General features: G+C 47.2%; 1 protein-coding gene across 1 annotated transcript in view; it reads left to right on the top strand.

Annotated features, from left to right (window-relative positions):
* The first annotated feature begins 1,296 nt into the window (after window positions 1-1,296).
* SEMA5A (semaphorin 5A) overlaps window positions 1,297-20,584 on the top strand; it is a 400,911-nt gene continuing 381,623 nt past the window's right edge. Inside the window, exon 1 of the mRNA XM_036309681.1 lies at window positions 1,297-1,740. The gene's annotated coding sequence lies outside the window, so the exon portion shown is untranslated. The remainder of the gene's footprint in view (window positions 1,741-20,584) is intronic.

The raw sequence follows: 20,584 nt of genomic DNA, 5'->3' as shown, positions 1-20,584 counted from the left end.
TTTTATTAAAAACTATTTCTACAAAGTAAAAATTCAATGTCAATTTGTATTTCTATCATCTTTCTCTTGGATATGACAGGCTAAGACACACCTTCCAGCCAGTGGTGGGTTCTCTGTTGCACAGATGAGCTCAGTGGCACAGTAATGGGCATACCGGCCCCTTTCCAGTATCGGGTATGTCCACAACCCGCTCTGGGGCCATTCGTGTGTGGGTCACAGGGACATCTTATGTCACTAGCTAAGAGAGGCCCGCGGCGGGGGGCGTCCACGCGTTTCCCTATGCAGGGGAACTTGAAAGCCACCCTCAGAGGCCCACGCGGAGACAAAAGGGCCCAGAGATACTGTCCCCACCCTCACCCAGAGGAAAAGGGACAGGCGCTGCTCTTCGGAGTTCTGAGCAGATGCTTTGCTAAAAAGTATCAAATTCCAGGAGTCTTGAAAGGTACTTTAATGTAGTATTACGAATCTTTTCACCTGAGTACTTGCTCCATGGATCCCAAAGATTCTACAAAAGTGCAACAAGTAACATTTGGCCCCAGAATTGGACGAGCTAACCTTACCCATCCGGGAGCTCCTCTCTTAGTGCTCAGCTGCCTCCCTGGTTCATCTGATCTGTTCCTGTCTCTGATTGAACTCCGCTGAAATCGACCCAAACTAGGCGGGAGGCTCACCCCACAAGTCGCTCCTCTGAGAACCGGCAGCGACTCTCTTGGTCTTTAAGGAGTTTCCAGTTCAGAGCCCGCAAGAGGATGTCACACAAAAAGGAAAAAACAAAACTCACACATCTCGGGAGTCCGAGAGGACTTTGCGGCGCCCGCCCACCCCCACACCGCACGGCCGATTCGGCCGGGGACGCACACGTACCTGGAGCGGAGGCCGGGAGAGTGGACGCGCCACGTCTAGGTCTCGGCCCGCGCCGCCTCCGACCCTTTATACTGCGCTCCCCACCCAACCCCCACCCCCCCACCCCCACCCCAAAGTAGCCACGTCCGAGCGGCGGGACAGGCGCGGGGAGCCACCGACGGTCCGCGCGAGGGAGTGGGGGAAGGAAGCCCCCGAAAGTCCAGGCTGGGGCGCACGGCACCAGGGAGGCCAAGTGGGGCTCCTGGGGTGCAGGGGTGCCGGGGGAGCCGAGGGGCCCGGGCCCGGGCAGGGGCGGGGCCGGGGGCGGGGCTCTGGGAGGCCGGGCGCGGGTGGAGCGCTCGGGTTTCACTCCGAGGAGGAGGCGCGGCGGGGCGGGCCGGGGGCGGGGCGAGGCGGCCCCGCGCTCCCCGCTCCGCTCCCCGCGCCGCTCGACTCGCGGGGAAAGAGGCGCCGGAGGCAGCAGCTCTCGCCGCGCCCGCTCCCGTGCGCTGCCTTCCCATCGCGGGTGGGCTCTGCCGTCCTCCACCAGCCGCGGCCCCTGCCGGGCGGCGGCTCCCGTTCTCCACCTCTCCTCCGCGGGGGCAGCCCGGTCCTGGTGACCCCTCCCGGGGGCTCCCTGGCGGAGCTGGTTGGGGCACTCAACTTTGCCCCCTGGCCGTCTCCCCCGCTGGGAACGAACCTGCTTTCCCCCCGGCCGGCCGCTCACGCAGGCGCCCCCAGCCCCGAGCGCATAAGCGGGGCACGGCTCTGAGGAAGTGGCAGGGGGCGGAGGCGGCTGCTGCCTCGACTTCCCCGGTCGGGCGCTGAAGAGGACCCTACGACCGCTCCGGGGCTCCGGGCGCCGGTAACTGGCCCGAGGAGCGCGCATCCCACCTGGTAAGCGACCCCCTGCCCCATCCCTGAGTGGCCGCGCTGCTGGCGGGACCCGGGGCGGCCGTGGTGGGCGGGCGGGTCCTGTGGATCGGGGCAGGGGCGGTCTGCAGGCCGGAGCCGGGTCAGCGGGAGGTGGCGCGCACGGGATTAGAAGGACACCTTCCCCGCGGGGGTCCCCCTGTGGCGCGAGTGCACCAGCTGGAAGTTTGTGTCCCTGCCTCTGCCGAGGCCTGAGCGTGCAGAGGTGAGGAGCGGACGCGACCCTCGGGGCGACCGGTCGGTGGGCGACCCCCGCCCCGCACCTCGGGACGGTGCGCAGTGGCAGTGTGCCCGCCCCGCGCGCCCAGGCTCGCATGGTCTGGAGCGAAGGGCAGGGGTCCGGGTAGCCGGGGCTTCGCGGCCCGGAGCCGCTGCCTGGCAGCCTCCCGGCGGGGCAGCTGTTTCTGGTTTAGTTCCAGCGGTTTGGAGGCGCACGTGCGGAACTGGGAGGCAGGGGGACTTGGGCTCAACTCCGCCGAGCGCTTTGGTTAAGGAGGGAGATGGAGGCTGGGGGCCGCCCTGAGCGCCGCGGCCGGGGTGGACGGGCCCGGAGGACCCCATGGGCCGCAGGCTGGCGAGTCCCTTGCCGCGAGCATCTCTCCGCCGCTGCACGGATTTCGCATCCTCTGGCTCAGGGTTTCGGGGCCGGAGGAAATCTGGGTCGCGGAGGAAGCTGGTCCTCCCAAGATGTGTGAGGGAACCCCCGCGGGGGAGCGGAGCTCCCGGGACGCCCAGTGCGGGGCCTCACGCAGATCCCATTTCCCCGGCTTTGGCGGGAAGCGCCTTCACCTCCTCGCCCTTTCCTCGCTTTGTACCTGGATGCAGCCGCTCAGAGTTGGGATTTAACTTTCCTGCGCCCGCGGCATCCCGGGGATCCCCGGAAGGGGGCGCTGAGAGCGAGCGCTGGAAGCGCAAGAAGAGAGGATGCTGAGAGCTGCGACTAGGTCCTGGGTGAGTGGGTGTGGGGGGGTCCCAGTCAGCAGACAGCGGGACCAGGCCGGTCTGGCAATAATGTCATAGGGGAGGAGGGTGGCGGCAGCTGATCTGTTGACCAGAGGGAGCTGTCAGCATTGCTAGAAGAAGGGACAGGAAAGGTGGTTGCCAAACACAAGCCCTTTAAATAGAAAGGTTCCTTCCAGAGACAAACATATCGCCGCAAACTCTTCCTGTCTGCATCTGTCTTCCTCCCTGTGACGACTGTCTTTACTCAGAAAAAAAAAGAAAGAAAATCGAAATTGCATGAAGGTAATCTGAGTTAAGTTTAATACTGACATAAAGTTCTGTTCCTCAGGAGAACATTCGTTAACATGCCAGGAGTTACAAATGATCATTGCAGCCCGTTTTTAAGGAAAACAATCGTATGTCACCGTTAGCTTCTCCAGAAGAGCTCCATCATTATGACCAAGTTTGGGAATAGCAGATAGTATGTTATTAATTATAGTTAGTCTCTCCTAAGGAGGCCCAGAAAGACAAAAACAGACTTTACTAGGGAAGGTTTTAAACAGCTAATGAGCATTGCTAAATTAATTGTTAATTAATGCCAGTTTTATTATTGAAGAGTGAGTAAAGTTTATCTTGCACTATTTTGAGTGACCAGTTCACAGTTTCAGTTCGGGCAGATAATATGTTGTGCATCACTAAATAACTTTTTCTGGTGTATGCCTGTGTTTATGCCAGAGGAAACATAGATATATATTATTTTACCCGCAAAGATTTATATCCATGCTTGTTTGTAATAAAAAAGTACAGTGTAACAGTTCGGGTCACTTGAAAGACAGATTTCATTTTGCTTGAGTTTCTCTCTTGTGAAATCTTGGCCACAAGATAGCAGTTCTCCTGGGTGTCTCATGGTCTGACTCCCGGAACTGCGGGGTGATGAACTAGTTAGGACCTGCTTTTACATGCTTTTACTAGTACCCACTTTTCTTAACAGGGAAAGGATGGATGATGCTAATCATTTTATGCCTTTTACGAATTGTACTAACGTATTTGATGGTTTTAATGGCAAACAGCTGGGAGATCCCTGCTGAGAGCAAAGACATTGGTCTCCGGGGGTGGTCAAGCTTGTCTCTGTCCAAAAGATGCTTCTGAGATGTTCCGAATTTGGTAACAATAAACCTGTGTTCTTCACTGCCCTTTCCTTTTAAAATGACTTCTTCACCACAGCTGGATAGAGTGAAACATAGGAGCGTCCAATGCTGCGGTGTCCGTGGGATCTAGGAATACGTGCACATTCACGGAAACGTTGGCTTCAGTGTCAGAGAGTTCATGGACCTTCCGAAGCCCCATCCTTGGCTTTGAAGTGAGGAATCTTGCTTCACAGTCACTTTAGACTCTTGGTCAGGGATTAATGTTAAAACCAACAAACTTTTCTCTCCGTTGTATGCCGACTCCTTAAAATAACAAATGCCAGCTCCTTGAGACTACATTAGCAGAGGGAGCTGCTTAACGGAACCATTGCATAGTTTTTCTTTAACTTGGTGATTATTTTTTTAATGATTCCAAATGTCTTTTCATGTTGTTGTCAAGTCATTGAAATTGAAGCTTTGCTTCTTGTACACATACACGTCCAGCCAAAGGCACCCGAAACTAGTCCCTATGAAGAGGTTTGGATTACAAACCATATAGCATGCAGGTAGAACAAATCAGTTAGTTAATAATATGTCCCAGTCAAGGAATCCATTTCTGTAGTAGCATGTGTCCAGTGTAGCAGAAAAATCTCACATCCCTCAGTACCTCCTCCATAATTCCCGGTTCTATAATTATACCAAATTTGTATTTAAAAATGCCTCTGAAATTGTTGCTATAGTTACTCAAAGTGCTTAGGGTGTAATTATAACACCAAGGTGACCGATTTTTATGTTTAGTGTTAAATAATTTTTAAACGTAAATTACAGTGTCTAACAAATTGAGCTACAGCAGAGTGCAAAGTGTGTAAGTGGGACCTTGTACATTTCCGCCCACCTGCATCTTTTGGCAAATTTAGAGAAAAGTGAACCTTTTTCTTGAGTCCTAAGATGAGTATATATATGTGTTTTAAGTTGTTTATATTCTATGTTCGCTTAGTGACAACACAGATATTTTCACATATGTAATACCAGCAACCTTTTAAAATCGAGACACAGGAGTTTTCTTGAAAATTGATGGTTTTTTATCACCCTGCCTGCTGCCTTGTGGAAATGACCTACCATAGATAGGGGACAATCAGCTGTCTCTAATTCCTGTACAAGTTGGTTGCATCCTAAAGATAAATTCAACAGGTGAGGAGTTGCTCTTTGGCAAGCAGGTTGATGAAACACCTTTTGCCTTTTGGTATGCTCGATACGTATGCCACTTATTTCTTTGATGTGAATTCGTCAAGTCCTGGTTATCTGATATATAAAATCAATTTCTAACAGCAAGAAAAGGAGAAAAAAATACGAGTGCACCAGAATATACATAGGTAAAGTTTTCACTTTCAATGAGCCTCCCCCACACTTGTTTTGTTCAGAATTTAAGCCACACAGGACAAAGCAAATGCAAACTCCGTCCAAGAGAAGGTAGCATACACTAAGTCACTTATTATAAATTACTGGTATTGACACAATTACTCTTTGCCATTTGAAGGTTCTAGAGCTAAGGAAACCTGGCTCTGAATTTCAGAAGAGTATTTTGAAGCCAGGCAACTTCAAAGACAAGTTATATTTCACCTGGTGCATGACATTTAAAACAGGATTAGCCCAAAAGTGGGCTCAAGAAAACAGAACATTTTCTCCTAGGAATTGCTGTTGTCTTTTTTTACCCCTTCTTTTTTGTCCAAGATTAATGGTTGTTTGACAAGAGCAAAGATGAACACACTTTATTTCCCTTTTCTAAGTTTTAAAATATATTGGCATTTGAAAAAAAATCATTTCATTCTTTATTTTTTATCTTATACAATAAAATTGGTTTCTGATTAATACAAAAAAAAGTGTTATGCTTTCAGAGAATACATTTTAGGGGTGAACTTCTTTTATTTCTGGAAGGCCATGAACTCACTAATCTTTTATCTTCTCATCTTTCACTAGCTGTCACTGTGTCTCTATGGAATTGGCTAGCCTATCATTTGTAGAATGATGAGGAAGTATACCCATAAAATTTTATTTTATGTTGCATTTTTATGTACATTTTGAGAGTAGATCACATTACTGTAACAGGTAATGCAATTGCAGATATGTATGATAAGTAATCAGAAGAGTGATGCTATCAGAAACCAACTGTACTGGGGACATAATACTGTATTTGCTGAGATGTGAAATTAAATAAGTTCTAGGCAAGTGACAATCAGGATTGAGCAAGGACAAATTGTTCACAGGAAATAGAGCCTCTTCTCAATCACTTCACACTCACCCAACAGTGATCTGTGAGGTGCCTATGCAAGAAAAGCAGAGCCAAGGAAAAGTCACGAGGAAAATTCTGCTGAGCAGTTTCCTGTGAGCTCTCTGGAAAATGGTTAGCGCTTGGCTAAAACTTCCCCGAAGAGATGCATTCCTCATAAAACCGAGTCCAGATAAAATCCCACGCAAAGAACTCCCCTTCTTGTCAAAAACAACAACCCTGGAGACGTGACTCAGCTTGGAGAAGGCTTCCCACGCTGTCCTCAGTCAGCCTTGGAGGCTGCCCGCTGCCGGGACTGCTCACGCGTGCTGTGGAGAGAGCGCCTCCGAGGCCAGGGACACGTATGGTCGGACCTCCTGCAACCAAGTGGGTGTTAGAATCACACTGGCTTCTGCGGTTTCCTTTACAGGACTGAGATTTAGATCTGCCATAAAACTTTACCAATTGTAAAGCCAGAACATTGTTTGTGCGTGGTGACATAAAGCAAAAAGAACTGCCGTGGACGTTAAACTTCCCTTGTCCAGTGGAAAGTGTAATAAAGCCATTGTTCATGCCAGTTGACGTACAAATATGAACTAAAGGAATTGCTTCTAGGATGTCTGTCTTGTAAATTCTTCTGTTTTCTGGCTGTGAACTTGACTTTTAGAAAGGTAGCACTAGAAAGCTTAGAAAGCTGGGCAGAATAAATACCACAAGCCCACGGTTTAATAGAGCTGGTTGCCTAATTGGGCAGGGAGCCAGGAGAGGCCTACACTTGAATGCACTCACTGGCCGGGGAGAGGTCCCCAGGGTTCAGGCCCGCCCACTGGTGGAGAGATGTCAGCAGTGGTGGACAAATTCCTGGCTAGAACTGGGCAGAGGGGAAGTGTGGTGTGGGTAGCAGCAGTGGACAGTGGCATACTGGGCCCTCTGTGACTCGGGAATGTCGGATAGAGGTCCTGTGAGGGCCCTGCCCAGAGTTTGTGGGTGGAATGTATGAATGGACTTGGAGATGTCAGTGGTGGGTCAAATCCATGTGTGACTGAGGTCTGTGGGACCTTACAGAATCAGGGCCTGGAAAAGATGAAGAGGGTGTGGAGACCGGAAGTCTGGCAGGACTTGTCTACAAGAGTGGTTAGGATGTTTGGTTACCAGGGCAGGGCCTTGGGAATGATGACACAAAACCCATTACTGGAACTAAGTTCTGATGTGGAGAACAGCTCAAGCGCACAGCAGGACTGAGGTCCCTGAATTTGGATGTCAGGATAGAATCAAGCTAGCAGGACTACTTGCCTGGGAGTGTGGGTCCAAAGCTTAAGTGCAGGATGATCCTTGGGCTGGAGACCTGCAGTGGGGACTGAACTGGTTCAACGGGCAAGTGGGGGTGGGGGCGAGGCCGCTGTGCACCTGAGGCTGGGACATAGGAAGAGACTTGTGGGACCATGGCTCCCTGACCTGAGTTGGCCTGGCTGCTGTCCCTCCCTCCTGACTCCAGGCCCTCCCACCTCCTTCTAGCCTTTGTGTGTTCTCTTCCCTCTGCTGGGGAGGTTCTCCCTCCATTGTCCTTGATGGCTCACTGCTTCTGGATCTCCCTGCTTTGAGGGCATCTCCAAGCCACATTGTCTAAAGTTGCATTCCCTCTTGCCTCTCTTCCTTCAGCCTCCCCTTCCTCTTCATAGCATTTTGCGTCACCCGCCACACTATTGATTTCTTCAGGTCTCTCACCAATAGAGAATATAAGCTTAGGGGACAGATGAGGCTGTCATATAGTGTCTCCGGTGCTGCAATAGTGCCTGGCACACATGTGGCTCTCGGTCCATGTGTGATGCGTGAATGGATCAATAAATGCCTTTATGTAGTCTATAAACAGTACAGACTGCGCAATAGTTTCCCAGATAAAGGACTGTGGCCATGGGAGCTAAACACTAATTATATTCTTTAAATGGAGAAAAATGTTTCAAAAACCCTCCCAAGCTGATTCATTAGCCTAGTCTTGAAATACAAATGCCTTTGTAAGCCAAGGACTGTATATACTTTATATATGCTAATCCAGGGCTATTTGCACAGTAAGTAAATGCTTGTTCAATGAATGGATGACCTTGCTTGAGTTAGAAATTAGCATAAAAACACTTTATGTGTATTAAAACATTTTATGTATATTAAAAAAATAAAAGAATTGAAACTCAGGGGTGTTGTCTTAGTTAAAACAGCAGCCCTCCACTCCCCTGCCCCCACACACAAAAATTCCAAGGAACGCATTGTGTTCTTATTATCTATTTTGACACATTACAGATATTTTAGAAATTCTAGAGTATATTAGAAATATAGCAGGCTTTCTTATTTTATTTCTATTATTAGGCCAATAAGCCTTGTCACTTAGTTGGATTTATGGATTTAATAAGCTGAGACAGATGTGTGGATAAACACAGTGTAGGATAGCCATACAATGGACTACTATTCAGCAATAAAATGAGCTCATGCTGCGATATGTGTGAACTTCAAAACGCCATGCTTAGTGAAAGCAGCCAGTCACAAAAGACCACATATCCCGTGGTTCCGCTTATATGAAATGTCTAGAAAAAGTAACACATGAGAGACAGACAGCAGTAGATTCATGGTAGCCTGGGGCTTGGGATGGGAACAGGGCACTGCAAATGAGTGACCAGTGTTTTTGGGATGATGGAAATGTTCTCTCACCGGATTGTGAGGATGATCCACGCAACGCTTCACTTACAGAAATCATTGAAATTGTACACTTGCAATGAGTTGATTTTATGGGATATAACTTACACCTCAATAGAGTTGTTAAAAAATGAATCTGGGGCATAACCGCTAAAGATAGTGGGTGTTAAACTGCCAATGGCCTAAACAGGGCCTGCTGCCTTCTCTGGGAACTGGAGTCCGTGTCTCCAGGATTGCCACAGAGCCTGGTGCTGAGGCTGTCAGATGCCGGGATGAGCAGCAATGCTTTGATGCAGAGGATGTGTGTCAGAGCTGGGTCTCTGCTAGGAAAACAAGCAAACCCAGGTTGTCTCCAGATGAGCCCACATAACCGAACTTAATCAGGCCATTCGACGAACCAGCCATCCTCGCCTGTTTGGTTCACTCCAACCCTCGTCACATGTTTGAGTATACCTCTCTCCTGCCACTTTCATCTGCCACTTCTATTCTTGCAAGATCAGGGGGGACACGCTGGAGAACAGAATCTCCTGGTCCCATTAGGGCTGCGGAGTACTGCTTTGCTCAGCACGCGATGCTGCTCTCCTGTGCAGGGAAACATCCAGGGAGCCTGCTCTGTAGCCTTGTGCACTTTCTCAGCAGAACACTGGCTCCTGCAGGTGAGGCGCACGACTGCCAACAGCCAGACCCAGGGGCAGAAGGCAGGTTTTTCAATGCCCCGAGTTTGAGTACTTAAAGGGGCATGTGCTCTTTTTCTGCCTTTGTAGAAGAGGTATAGAATCACTTCGAGCTTTTCCTGTTCTGCTTTGCCATGTTTTGCAGTTCAAGTACAGCTGAAATGAGACTGTGGGTAGAGGGACATGGGGATTGCCTGTAATTGCCTTGCTCCACTGCTGTCTCAGGGTGGAAGTGACTTTAGTTCTCCCCTCTTGTTTATTGCTACTTGCATCTGTTGAGTAGTGTGTTCACATCCTCTCTGCCCCCTGCCTCGGGGCTTCCTCAGGTCTCTTCCGGGCACCATCCTCTCCCCACACCAGTTGGTTTCCATGTGGGAGTGTTTACTTTGGCACAGACGTAGGAGCTCCAGATATCCCCGCCTGGCCTTCAGGAGCTGGCTGAGACCCGCCAGCCTTAGGGCTCTCGTGCATCTCCCCGTTAGTAATACAGTATTTTGATCCAGCCCTGTGATGTTTCCAGCAAGCATTTTTGACGATGTCTAATTTCTTCAGTCCTTCCTTGTATGCAAAATTCAAAAATTCAGTAGTTGTATGCAAAATTGAGACCAATAGAGTTTAAGTCCTTGTGCCACACTTTTTTTGACCTCCTGCCAATGTAATTTTGGACTAGCTTGTTCTGAACTTGCCTCCGCCCACCCTTGCAGCCTAACCTAGACACAAATTAGGAGCAGAATTTATAAAATGCCCATGTTTTTTCTATTACCACCAATCCTAAATTATTACTCACCCTCAGTGAGCGGTCAGGCGTTATTTATGAGATCCCATGAATATTGAATATTTCCTTCTGCATGTCACATGGCAAAGGAGTAGCTGACATTTTTATTTTTGATGTCACTTTGGATAGTTTTAGTTGCTCAATAAAATACTGTTTAGGTTGGAATTCTTTGTGTGTGTGTGTGTGTGTGTGTGTGTGTGTGTGTGTGTGTATGTGTGTGGTTTTGTTTTCTTTTATTTCCTATGAGTTAATGTTCTCCAGATTTCAAGGAGAACTAGTTGGACATTCTATTAAACAGACTGACTGGTTACTCGATTAGAAAAATGTCCATGTTGCCAGGCCATATATTTAGTTTTGAAACACAAGGAATAAGAAAACGATGCAATTTTCTCTTGTTTTAAGACCTCCTTTAGAGGAATTGTTGATTTGTATTGGATGTGATAGCTGGAGTTGATCATAATTAAAGTAACACGTAGTGTTATATACAGGCTTATTGAAGACGTTGTCCTAAGTGGTGAAAATGTATTAGATCATTACTTTAGATGATTTTACTTTTTTCTAACCATTTCCTTTCCTGGAAAGCTTCCCAATGTTAACATCGATACTGATTCTGGACACTCTAAAATGAATAGGGTCCTAAGTTCCTTCTGGCAGGCCGGGCCTCGGGGAAGAGCCAGGACTGTTGACTGCATAGGCCTGCAGGGCTGTGTGCAGTCCCTTCTTCCCTGCTGGAACCTCCTCACCTCTTGTTGTTTCTCTGAAATTAAAAATTGGAGCATATTTGGCATCAGGTCAGTGAAGGAAAACTCTTCTAAAGTTTGAGCAGGAGGTTAAAGGTAGGCAGTTCATTCACTTAAATTTAATATTTCTGGGCTGTAAATATAGAAGAAAGACCATGTTCTTTCTTTAGTAGGAGTCCAGTGCCCAGATATTGAGCTTTTGCTCAAGATAAAGTGACCAGATGTCCAGTGTGGAAAGGAGAGGACTGGACCGTGGTTGCCTGTCCTTTTTGATAAGGCTGCTCCTCAAACATCCTTTGATGATGTTCTCCCCCTCCCCCATATCTGAGGGATTCTCCATTTCTCCCTCCTTGCCATTATCCTCCTGCAGTCAGTTTCTCTGCTAATCCAACAGCCTTTTAATTATTATGTTCCTCCTTCACTAGAAAGGTTTGAATCAGGCTGAGCTCAAAGTAACTTCTCATTGACCCTTTATTTCTTATAAGACCTAGCCCTCTCCCTTCCCTTTCCCTTCACTGTTACAATGCCCTTCACCATGTCAAAGGGGGTTTGCTTGGTTTTGCATCTGTGTCTGATATTGTCCCATGTCTCCAGTACCTGGTTCTTTGCTATGGGGATTCAGAGTTGCTGCTGCTATGACAGGGACTCCGTAGGCATGTTCTTTTTCCCAAAGATTGTTCCTGGGCTGCTTCATGTTGGCTCATTTGGACCAGACCTCATCTAGGTCAGTTGTGGGGATGTGAGGGCTATTTACTTACATCCCAACATTTGCTTCCCATTTGGTACCTGCTTATGAGGAGAGAACCACTTGCCACAAGGCAGTAGGACCTCCTTCATTCCTCAGTCTTGCCTCTTATGGGAAAGACCTGAAGCCTTGGAGCTTGCCTCTTGAGGCCCTCCCTCCTCTCCAACGTTGAATCTGTTTCACTTCCTGGGCCTCTGGCTACACCGCAAAGGTGGTGCTGGGCAGGTGGGGGGCTACCTGGACCCAGGTGCTTGGGATGAAAGTATTTCTCATTCTACTTATCCACCCTTGTTCCTTTTTTGTTTGTTTATATATATTTTTTACAATGCACATCTTAAAGCTGTGTTTTTCTCTACAGCTTTCTGTACTGAAAATGCCACCCTTGAAAGTAAAGTGTGCAGTGGTCAAGGGGGTGGGGCTGGAGGTGGGGCTCTGCAAGTCCACGCAGTACACATTGGCTGTCAAGGCTTTCAAAGCAGACTCCAAAATCAGGCCTGGAGCCAAATTTATTCTCTGCCAGCAGTGATGGAATTCCTAGGTTCTATTACCAGCCTGTGAAAAGAAATCATTCAAGAAATCGCAAGCTGGCAAGTAAGAATTGCAAAGATTCATTCACTTGAAAGCTGATGCCTGCAAATATTATTTAGCTTTGGACATTTTTCCCAGGTCCACTTGCTGGGTTTCCATCTCATGGAGGCTTATCTTGGTGCAGATCTTAGGGGACACGTGCCAGAGATGATGTTAGAGAAGGGTCTTCCGGAGGTCCCACACCTCCCTCATCCCTGATCCAAGAATCTGTGTCATAAGGTCATGTCTCTAGACTTGGACTTTAATTGCTAAAGCTATAAACCACAGTTAGGGCAAGAGAGGGGAACAGTACATCTTGATAGTGCTCAGATACCTGTCCATTAAAATACTTTGAAGGTATATTTTTAAAAGAGTATCAACCAATGAACTAATTGTTTATTGTGATAGGCTCAATGATATTAATGATCTGAATGTGGCTCATGTCTAGAGGAAAGATTGACTTGACCAATATGGGGAAGAGAATACAGAGAATACCACACTTTAAGTTTTGGGCTGAGAAAAGGGTTATTTCCCAATATCTAGATACTATTTAAAAGGGACTTTGAAAAAAAAATATCATGGAAATTATAACAGAAAATAACTCACTTCAGTTTCAAACACAATTTAGAAGTGTATAAGATGTCTTTGTTTTGGTTGGTAGAGGGGAGTAGTCCAGGCTTTGGGGTGAGTTTGGGAAAGAGAACAACTGTTAAACCTTTTTTCATTTGATCTTTGTGACCTTGAGAGTTCCTTCATAATCTTTTAGAGAACCTTTATCTTCACATAGCCAATTACTTTGCTCTGCTGTTTCAAGGGGGAAAAGAATCATCAGGACCTCTTAGCCAGTGAGCATTCATTAAAGGAGAAACTCATAAAGGTGCAGCTCTTATTTTATAATTCTCCAGAGCGTCATCCACAGGCCACCAGATCCTGTGCTCCTTCAGAAGGCCCAGCTCCATTGGTGGGTTGATTTGAGGTCGACATGAAGGAGAGGAGCAGAAAGGAAAGGATCATCCTGAATCATGGAGAGCCCTCTGAGCTCCAGAGAATGCTGGTCCCATTTAGTCTTTTTATTCCTTTTAATGAAGTCCACTCTGGCTTCTTCTGTCCTCCTCCTGCATCTGAGACAGCAATCACTATTTGCAAAAGCAGCTGTGGTTCTGATCCTTCCCACAGCAAGTTTGCGATCGGCAGGCGGGCATTATCATGAAGTATGGTGACACAATTTGGTGTGGGGATGGAGCCCCATGGACTGGCACCTGTGGCCCATAAAACATGGCTACAAGTTCACTTCCCACGACCTGTAACCAAGAGTCTCTTTAATGGTGGGAGGGCATGAACCTGGATGCAGTTCTGGATTTGCTACTAAGTGCCTTTCAATGGGATTTTCATTCCCCCTCTCCCCAAGAAATCTGGCTTTGGGGCCAGATTTCCTGCCTTGAGTTTGTTGGAGACTGTGCTGGGAGCGGGAAGAAGGGTTGTGAATGGAGGCGTGGCAGTCATTCTTAGGAGGCCTGGACCAAGGACGTAATTAGTAAGTGGCTCAGGTTGGGGGCTGATGTGCAAGGCCCCATAGGGTCAAGTGGTGTTGGTGGATTCTCCTTTTTTTTTTTAATAAAAAATTATTGATTTATTTTAGAGAGAAGGAGAGAGAGGGAGAGAGGGGAACATTGGTTTGTGGTTCCACTTACTGATGCTTTCATCAGTTGACACTTGTATGTGCTCTGACCAGGGATCGAACCCACAGCCTTGGCTTATGGGGATGAAGTCTGAGCTACCGGCCAGGGCCTGGTGGGCTCTTCTTTCATTGCACTGTTGAGTGAACATAGGGTTGGCTGCCAGGCTCATTGAAGCCTGCAGGGGTAAACTTATGAAAGCAAATCGCATGCACTTTGGGAAGGCTGCTTGCTGGAAGGGGCATGGGCTGCTCCTGGTGGTTTTTATGTCTCTTCAGGAAAAGGCTACCGGGTTTTTAAAACCTACCTGTTGGGATACATTTTGACTTTTGCCAGTTAGCCATTTTGCCTGATAATGGCATTGCGACCCAAATATGTCACATGTTGTGTCAGATATTTAAAAAGCCCCTGTGCAGGGATCATCAGCGCCAGCCAGACCCATCCCTTGTGTCTTTCCTATATGTGGGAAGGAAAAGGTTTTGTAGATGTATTTCTATATAAGAGTTTGGCATTAGACTTTTAAAGATTGGTAGACAGCTAATGGAATTCATATGAACACATACTTAGAGATACATATAAAATATACTTGTTTGAAATGTTTGGCTTTTTTGAGCAATTAGGAAGTTGTCAGCTGTTTCCTTTCCCCATATTAGCTTCCAGATGATTAATTGGATTGTTTAATTAAATGCTCCACATTTAAGTGGAGTGGAGGCCCAGGGAGTCCTCTGAAATAATATTGTTTTCTATTGATCTGCAATATACCATATGGCTTGCTTCTACTCAAAGAAAAGATGTTCAGTTCTACATGCACAGTCTTTTACAATACTGTTAGTTCTGAAGTGAAAAGTCTGTTTAAAAAAATCTAACGGACAATCTCAAAAATCTCATGTCACGGAATTCTATTCCTTTACTGCATTCCAGAGGAGCAAGCCGGGTCTGAGACGAGAAGCCCTGGTCTGTGGCTTGAAATGTTCGCAGGGGCAGCTGGGCTATTTTTAACGAGTGCAAATGTATCCTGTGGTGGCCGATTTCCAATGATCCAAAATTAGTCCTGGGATCTTGGACACCACAGTGTCAAGGGCTCAGACAATCAGCACGCTCAACATCTTTGAATTGTCAACCTTAATCTCACACCAGGATTGATGGCTTTGGCCAAACAGTACATCATTGTTTGGAGAAAACAAAAGGATAACCTCCTTTGAGCGCAGAGGTTAGAGTCTGCAGAACTAGGTGCTAGCAAGGTGGGTGTGAGTACAATTGGGAGCAGTTCCTAGTGACTGGGAGGTGTCAGGCTCTTGGTGATGAGGGCAGTTAAATGCGCACAGGGGCATTGTTATTTTATCAGTAGGGGCATGAAGGAGAACAGCTGAGGTTTTTTCCCCCCTCTTCTGTTTTATTTTTGTGAAAAGAAGGTCAAAGGAGCAGGTTGACTGGACCTCAGGGCAGGAAAGGCTCGGCCATCACCTCGGCCTTTCATGGAGGAGAAAAGGAGAGAGACAGTTACCCTCGCTTCTTCCACATGTTGCCCCTAATTATCTAGAGACAAATGACCCATTAGTTTTGAAAGAATTATATTGACACATCCCCATGTCTCCAGAAACACTTCATTATTAAATTCATGCACAGCATACAGTTGTCCTCTGTCAGGTTCATTGATTACCGGGTTTCCCTAAGGTTTTCTGTTTGCTTATAAATGAATCCATAGCTCATAAGGAGATGGGCTAATTTTTAATAGCTTTATTCTGACAAACCCTGTCTGTTGTCTTAACTCAAATGGACACGGCAGAGAGGAAGTGGATCTGATTTAAAGGAAGGGAGATGCACTTGGTACAACTATAATCTTATTTGTGGAATGTTGACTACCTCCTAATTGATGTAACCATTCCACAGAATTCCAGAGTTTGGAAGCTGCTGTGGAGGCTGACCAATGCATCTCTGTCTCCAGGCAGGGCCTTTCTAACCCTCATAGAGAGGTGAGGGGCTTACATGGGGCTGTTTGTTTTACCATAGTCCAGCTCCAGGGGAGCCCTAGGGTGACGGATAGCATGCAGCCAACCAAGAAGTATTTACCAGAAACTTCTGTGCCAGACTCCAAGCCCTGCCCTGTGAATACAGTGAGTAAAGAGATGGGTTTTGTTCTCTTGGTCCTGTTTTCCAGTGGGATGTCCCTTGTCTTGGCATGGATGCCATTTTTCTCTAGTGTTCCTCCACAACCTCAGTTGATTCTGCAGGTGCAACCAAACACCTAGGATTCCCTAGAACCTCCAGCCAGATGGCCGTGAGGCAGGTGGGAGGAAGAGTGAGTGTGGGAACAATTGGAAATGTTGTTCAGTTTCCTGCCCATGTAGAGCTGCCTCACTTGCTGGGATGAAAGGGAGGGGTGGGGATTTGCAAGGTGCATGCCCCAATGGCATGGACACATGGTGGGTACCCTGAGCTATGGCTCTGTGGGGAGGACCCTCCACTCACCGTGCACAGCCACACCCATCAGAGCACATGTAGCCAGAATATGGTGTCTTCAGAGGTGGTTCTCTATGAGAAATAGGGCCTGAAAACCAGAAATGGCTTCTGGCTGAAGAAGGAAAAGATAGAATGTTCCGGGCTTCCTTTTCTGGATCTCAGAGAGTTTGCAGTCCCTTGTGTCACCGAGAGCCCTTCCTCAATGGGGAGCTGCATGCCGAGACCTCTGTATGAGGAGCTCACTATCTAGTGTGGCCCCAAATGTGTGATGTTTCTTAGGGACAAAATTGCGTACTTCACCTTCATTGCTGGGCCGTCTTTTCCAGTGTCTAGTGCACTGTGCAGTCAGGATAAAGAGAGGCTGACCTTTCCCAACATTGTAGCCTTGGGATGTGAAAAGGAGAACGGGGGCCGAGTCAGGTAACGAAGATGCTCAGTGTCCTTCCCGCCAGCCTTCCCTGCCGGTGTCAGGGCGTTCCGCCTCTCACCTGTTTCCTTAGTGTGGAGTCTGGTGTTTTGTGGACATTCATTTTTAGAGTGATTGCCAAGAGTCCTAGTAGACTGTGTGCTTCTGCAGAAGGATCATTCTTTCATAAGCTCCTCTGAATCGTAAATGCTGCTTTTATCTGAGCTGAGCCATCATCAGCGGGGTACCTAACGTCAGACCGTTATTTGAGATTCATTTTAACATGTATTTTTGAAATAAGAGGATATCATAAAGAACGCCCCCCCCCCCCCCGCACTCCCTACTGCCCCAGGGTGTTGTTTGAGACTGAGTCTATTAATTATGAGTGTTGTATCCTTCTGGATGTTTAATTAGATATATGTGTTTATGTTATGACTAGAGGCCTGATGCACTAAATTCGTGCACTCAAGGGAGTCCCTCAGCCTGGCCTGTGCCCTCTCACAGTCCAGGACCCCTCGGGGGATGTCCACCTGCTGGCTTAGGCCTGCTCCCCAGGGGATTGGGCCTAAGCTGGCAGTCAGACAGTCCTCTGGCAGCCTGGCAGTCCTCGGGGGATGTCCACTTGCCAGCGGGGAGCAGGCCTAAGCTGCAGTCGGACATCCTTAGTGCTGCTGAGGAGGTGGGAGAGGCTCCTACCACCACCGCTGTGCTGGCAGCCATCAGCCCAGCTTGTGGCTGAGCGGAGCTCCCGCTGTGGGAGCACACTGACCACCAGGGGGCAGCTCCTGCATTGATCGTCTGCCCCCTGGTGGTCAGTGCACGTCATAGTGATCGGTCGTTCCTGGTCATTCTGCCATTAGGGTCAATTTGCATATTACCCTTTTATTATATAGGATATAGGATTGCCCATCAAGTTCTCTGCAGCCGTGAACACCTCTACACCGAAAAGCATGGCTGTCAGTCTAAATGGGGATGGGATATCTGGACTGTCCTGTCGTCACCTGCGGCCCTGTGAGAACACTGTTGTTGTTTTTTTTTTAAATACAGGGTCTATCTCTTCATAGAGTTAACCCACATAGGAAAGAGCTGCTGGCTTTCCTATGTGACACACAGCTCTGGAAACAGTCACTCCGAGAAAGCCAGGGAAGGCAGAGACCCAGACAGCAGGGTGTGGGAGGAGGTGCCTCCTGCTAGCAGATGCCCCTGAGCGCCTATCTGCCCAGCCGGCTCCTGGACGTTCCTCCTTCAGAGGCCACACTGGCCGCCCTGCCCTTTGGATACTATGTTGAGTCTGTTTGATTGTGACTCTGTTAGGGCTTCATGGTGCTTAGATTTCAGATAACTCTTCCAAAGGCCCCAGTTCCAGTGACCCGAGGGGGCGTGTCAGCAGGGATCATCTGAGTGGAGCAGAGGAAGAGCTGAGCAATACAGCAGGTTGCCCCCAAAGAACTTTTACTTCCCAAGTTAACCCCCCTCCCCGGCCCCACCCAAAGAGCTTTAAACAGCGTGAACGACAAATTGAAAGCTAACTTCATAATTCCTTTCAGATATACCCATGGAACTTTATGAGGATTGAAATACCAAGAGGAGGCCAGGATTGGAAAGCAAGTTACTAGTTTATAGTGGGAAGAAATATATAATTCTGGCTCCAGTTCAGTGAATGTCTTCATAAAGTCAGCAGAGGCCTTTGGGTCCATGTCTGAAAGATTCCTGGCATAAAGAGCTCACGTGCTTTATTTTGTTTTAATTGTAGTTTATTAGCTGCAATTTCAGGTCAGTAGCTTACCATGAACTGAAGTCCATAGTCCTATCCCCTAACACCCCTGGAAGGGGCTGTGCAGCTGGTGGAGGAGCAGGTGGGGAAGAGCAGGCTCCCCCTGGGCCGGCCAGTGGCACCTGACCTCTCAGAAAGGTGCTGACAAGCCTGGCAGCCAGAGAGAAGGCTGTGAGGGCTTTTGCTTAATTAAACTGCGTGGAAATGATGGGCATGAAGCTCCTCTCACCCAAGGCCTGGCCACCATCCTTAGCTGGTTCCTCAGGCGGTGGTGTGGCTGACAGCTGGTTGTGCTTTCAAAGCTGCGGGAATAGCCAGAACCCTCTGCATGCAGCACTACAGCAGGTTCAAGACTCAGAGAAGGCTGCCCTGGCGCCTGGGTGTGGGTTTTCCAGAAGTACCAAGATCTGCAAATAAAATCGCTACATCTCATGGATTACTTAAGGGCAACCAAAGCAGAAATAAACAAGTGGGACTACATCAAACCAAAAAGTGTCTGTACAGCAAAGGGACCCATCAACAAAATGGAAAGGCAACCTGTGGGATGGGAGGAAGTACATTTGCAAGTCACATATCTGATAAGGGGTTAATATTCAAAATACATAAAGAACTCATACAACTCAATAACAACAAAACAAACAAAACACCCCACAAATAATCCCGTTATGAATGGACAAAAGATCTGAATAGACATTTTTCGAAATAAGACATACGGATGGACAATAGGTACATAAAAAGGTGCTTAACATTGCTAATACTCAGGGAAATGTAAATCAAAACCATAATGCCATACCACCTCACATCTCTTGCAATGACTATCATAAAAAAGATAAGAGCATTATGCTAAGTGAAATAAGCCAGTCAATGAAAGAAAAATACCACATGATCTCACTCATTTGTGGAATATAAAGGCCATTATAAACTGATGAACAAAAATAGATACAGAGGCAGAGCAGCATTGAACAGACTGTCAAACTACAGCGGGAAGGCCTGGGAAGGTTGGGGGTGGGGGTGGGGGGAGGGGTAAGAGATCAACCAAAGGACTTGTATGCATGCATATAAGCATAACCAATGGACACAAGACACTGGGGGGTAGGGGAGGCCAGGGGAAGGTCAAGGGGGAGGGGAAAAAAGGAGACATATGTACTACTCTTTGTAATATTTTAAGCAATAAAACAAAATTTTAAAAAAGCATATGGAGAAAGGGGACTCTTATGCATTGTGGTTGAGATTGTGAATTGGTGTAGCCACTAGGGAAAACAGTGTGGAGATTCCTCAAAAAATTAAAAATAGAACTGCATTATGATCCAGTGACTCTAGTTCTGGATATTTATCTGAAGGAAACAAAAATACTAACTTAAGAAGATATCTGCACCCCTGTGTTTATTGCAGCATTATTTACGCTAGCCAAGAAATGGAAGCAATAAGTATCCACACACACATACACACACACACACACACACACACACACACACACACACACACATATTATGCATAGTATACACAGAGATTTTCAACTGGTATGCTGTAAGAATTTTTAAAACATGCAATACCAGACTAATTACTTAGGGGCACTGATCTCTTTTCTCACAGATTGTCAAATAAAAATTGACAAAAGCCAACACAACAATAACCATTCAGTGAGAATGAATCAAAATTATACAGTTGTTGTTTTTTTGTTGTTTTTTTTTGTTATTGGTCAGATTGGCAAAAAATATACTATATTTTTTTAGTGTGCCGCAGAATTTCAGTAATTAATTTGTGTGTGCCATGAGATGAAAAAAGTTGAAAATTGCTGGTATGTTGGAACTGACAAAATAAATGTGTAATCACTTGCTTAAGTCAATCACACTTGACTTCATTTCTTTGAAGACAGGATTTGGAAGCTAACACACTGGTACTCAGCAAGTACAATATGCAGATGTCAACCTACAAATCACAAAATGGGTGATCTTTTTCACTCAAGTAGATTTT

Source organism: Myotis myotis, unplaced genomic scaffold (genome assembly GCF_014108235.1).
Source record: "Myotis myotis isolate mMyoMyo1 unplaced genomic scaffold, mMyoMyo1.p scaffold_m19_p_5, whole genome shotgun sequence".
NCBI lineage: Eukaryota > Metazoa > Chordata > Mammalia > Chiroptera > Vespertilionidae > Myotis > Myotis myotis.
Note: the sequence above shows the minus strand (reverse complement) of the source record. Positions and strands in the feature narration are given on the sequence as shown.